This window comes from Orycteropus afer, unplaced genomic scaffold, assembly GCF_000298275.1.
Source record: "Orycteropus afer afer isolate SDZICR_OR568_19922 unplaced genomic scaffold, OryAfe1.0 scaffold00527, whole genome shotgun sequence".
Classification (NCBI taxonomy): Eukaryota; Metazoa; Chordata; class Mammalia; order Tubulidentata; family Orycteropodidae; genus Orycteropus; species Orycteropus afer.
Window position 1 is genome coordinate 1,669,137 of NW_006922114.1, and position 3,901 is coordinate 1,673,037.

The window sequence follows — 3,901 nt, forward strand, 5'->3', positions numbered from 1 at the left end:
GAGCACTGAGAAGAGCCCTGTGGCTCTGGGTGCTGGTCCTTCCCCAGCTGAGCTGAGACTGCACCCCACGTGGTGCTGCTGAGACCCCAGATAACCATGCCCTGACTCCTGCCCCATGGAGATGGAGAGAGACAGTGCGTGCCACTTAATGCCACTAAGTTTGCAGCCCTGTTTTGACACAGCACGATAGAATGAACACAGACACTGTGGTGGTGAGTGGCTGGGGCACGGAGCCCACGGTGTGTGGTCAAATACTAGTCCAGACTCTGTGATGAAGGGGCACCTGTGATGGAGTCCGCTGGCCGTAAGTAAAGCGGGTCAGCTCCTTTAACATGGGCGGGCCTCGTCCAATCAGGTGAAGGACCTAAGAGCGAAAGCTGATGTTTCCTGAGGGTGTGCTCTGCCTCAGAGAGTAAATGGATGTTTCATTAGGACTCAGTCCCTCTTCACTTTTCCCACCATCTTACCTGTGGCTTTGGGCCTTGCCAGCCACCAACCATCATATCAGACAATTCCTTGAAGTACCCTCTTTTGACACAAATAACATGTGTGCTGTATTTTTTTTCACCCACCACATCCTCCCCTGGTGTGGTATTTTCATCAGCATGCTTTTTTTGTTTGTTTTTATGAGAACTAGCATAGCACACACATGAAAATACCTTGTCAGGGGAGCGCATGGCTGGCAAAACAGAACAAAACAAAACAACCCACAGAACACATGTTATTTGTGTAAAAATACGGTAAATCTCACTTTCTTTCACGTGTGTGCGTGTGTGTACGGCCGGCCCTGTTTCTCCACACGGTTCTGACTGAGGCAGACACTGGTGTGTGCACTTTGTTCACATTTACACAGTTCCTTTTTTGCTCCTGAGTGGTGGCTTTTTCCACCACCAGTGTTTCCATTCAGTTGCTGAGACTCAAGAAAATCGCTTTCTAGGAATTTTTAGAACAGAAAAGCAAAGCTCCCAAACTTTTTAAAATACTTGTGAAAAATAAGTTAGACATCTTCTTCACCCATTCCTTAAAAAAAAGAAAAGTGAAAATATCCGAGATCCTTGTTGCAACAGAGCTCCTACTGAATTGCTCCACACCCTGGCGAGTCTGACTCCGATGAAATGGGGCCAACTGCTCTCCTGACTTTTATGTAGGTAGCTTTTTGGAGAATTGGTTCCTTCACCTGTGACCACCCAAGAGCGCGTTGAAGTTGATGGTGTTTATGATGCGTGGTGTGATTTTACGGACAATTCTGCACCATTTGCGTCGGTCCCGGACCCGCCCAAGGAGATTGGGGAGTGCTCTCACCTTGACTTCCATTCTCAATGTCTCCACAGTCAGTCAGAGCGGCTTTTCAGCTTCACTGCTCATCTGGAGAGACCTCCAGTAGAACACAGCAAAGAAACCAAGAGACCTTTGCTTGTTAAGACTGGCAAAGAGACGTCCTGGGTTGGACTGTCCAGGTTTTTTTAACCTCTTGCTGGCCCCCTTGAAGGCTGCGCCACAGGGAGGTCTGGATTTCATAAAAATCTCCCAGAGTCCCTGTTCCTATGTCCATCGCACCGGCTCCTATGGATTTTACTTAAATTCAAAATTTCCTCCACTGAACAAACAATCCTCTAACCCAGATGCGCATCCGTGGTAAAGAGGGACCTTTGGGAACATCAGAGCGTGCTGATGCCTGATCTCCCTCTCACCCAGACGCACACGTCCACGGTAAAGAGGGACGTTCATGAACATCCACCAAGCACACGGATGGGCCTGATCTCTTTCTGACAAGCAGCCATCTGCCCAGTCGTACCTGGCCACAGAACGCGCACATGTTAGCACAGTGCTAGGTGGCCTCTTCCTCCCTGTGTGCTCACCTGGGAAGGTGATGACAGGTGTCAGGTGTCTGGAAGTGCCCTGATTTGAGGCGAGACTTGGAGAAGATGAAGGTAACCTTGGTAAAACGAGCCTCATGACAGGACACTTTACAGCATTTTAAAACTTCCAACCAGCCTTCCGTCTCTCAGGCTTGGAAATAGCAGGAGGCAGCTCTGCCGTAATTGGCTTTCCCACTTTTCACCTGGTGTTAGATTGAAAGTGACAGAGTGGCCCAGGGCTGTCTCCGGGACCCCTTCTGACATGACAGTCCACCTTTGTAAAGTCGGCTCCCATCCTCAGTCACAAGGGATGACGTCCCCATGCACAATCTGGGAATGCAGTCAGGAAAGGGAGGACCCACTGCATTCTCTCTGGGTTGTAACAAATACATAGAAGCAAACTACATATGAACCAAGAAAACGAAGCCCACTGCCATTGAGGGGATTCTGACGCACAGCAACGCTACTGGCTGCTTACTGCAGACGAAACTAAACAGCCTGTTTTGTGTATTTAAATGTTAACTGAATAGAAAATAACAATGTAGAGAGTTTGTGTAACAGGCTCCCATTGGCCCTGTGTTGCCTGACACAAGCCCTGGAAGAAGAGATGTCGCAGAGTCAACTCCCCGTCACGGCGGTCCCCGGGGGCCGGAGCCCCACAGGGTGCTCATGGTGGATGTTTCAGACACCCATCTCCAGGCCTTTCTTCCCAGGCGCCTCTGGAGGGATCGGATCCCCCAACCTGTCCATCAGCAGATGAGCACCTGCACCACTGCACCACCCAGGACTGGAAGACAAGCCCCACGACAGTGGAATTAACAAGCACTGAAAGCGCTTTTCTTTTCCGCAGGTCAATACGACAAGGTCAATATGGTAGGGCAGCACGAAGGCCCCACAGCCAACGCCCCTGGGCGCAACAGTCAGAAATGGGATGCACACTGGGCAGATCTGTGGCAAGAGCCCTTTCCAACGTGCTGAGGAGCACAGAGGGCACGTTGAAGACTGAGGTGCGCCTGACGCGAGCCCTGGTGCTTCCAGTGATCTCACACGCACGTGAGAGCTGGACAGTGCACGAGGAGAGGTGGTGCTTTCAGCCGTGGCGCTGGTGAAGGACGCTGAAAGCACCATGGACAGCTAAAGGAAGTAACAGGTCTGTCCCGGAGGAAGTGCACCCGAAATGCTCCCTGGAGGCGAGAAGGGCCAGACTTCGCCTCACCTACTTTGGTCATGTTGTCAGAAGGGACCATTCATTCCCTGGAGAAGGATAGTGGCTGCAGCGATAGGCTCAGGTGTAGTGGGGACTGTGGAGCGGGCGCAGGCCCGGGCGGCGTCTCATTCAGCCACAGGCTCACCAGGAGTGGGAGATGGCTCGATGGCCCCTAACAACAGCAGCGTGGCAAAACAGGCTTCTCACGTGGTTGCTGTTGTTAGGGGCCATTGCTTTGGCTCTGACTACAGTGACCTTGGGTACAACAGTGAATAGCTGCCTGGTCCTGCACCAAGCCCCTGACTGCTGGCAGGTTTGGGCCCGTTGTGTACCCCAAGTCAATCCATCTCGTGGGAGATCTCCCTCGTTTTCACTCAGCCTCCACGGGTTCTCTCCCATAACCACAATCTGGAATTCACTGTAAATACATAAGAAAGTGCCAATGAACAGAACCGTAGGGTTCATGAGGCTGAAGGCCAAGGTCAAAGCCTACACAAAGCCACCGTGCAAAGGTCAGCTGAAACGCTGCTGTGTCTGTGACAAGCTCACTGAACGGGGGAGGCAGCCCAGACGTGGTCGCACTGCAGCTGCCTGAGAGACTAGGTAACCGATGGGGCGCGGTTACCAGGCACGGGGATAACCAAATCACCAACGGGCTTTCCCAGGTGCACCGGCGCCTTAACTTAGTTTTCAGGGCGCCCTTTCTCTCCGATGAGGAGCAGCTGGACCGACAGCGCTGGGAGCTGAAGGCCGGACCCTGTCTGGGTGACCAGCAGAGCCCTCCTCCCAGCGGGCTCACTCTCCTGGTCTCCAGGGAGCTGGACCGCAGAGCCTG

General features: G+C 52.5%; 1 protein-coding gene across 1 annotated transcript in view; it reads right to left on the reverse strand.

Annotated features, from left to right (window-relative positions):
- The window catches only part of SEMA5A (semaphorin 5A), a 233,930-nt gene that overhangs the window by 70,924 nt on the left and 159,105 nt on the right, over nt 1–3,901 (reverse strand). The window lies entirely within an intron of this gene.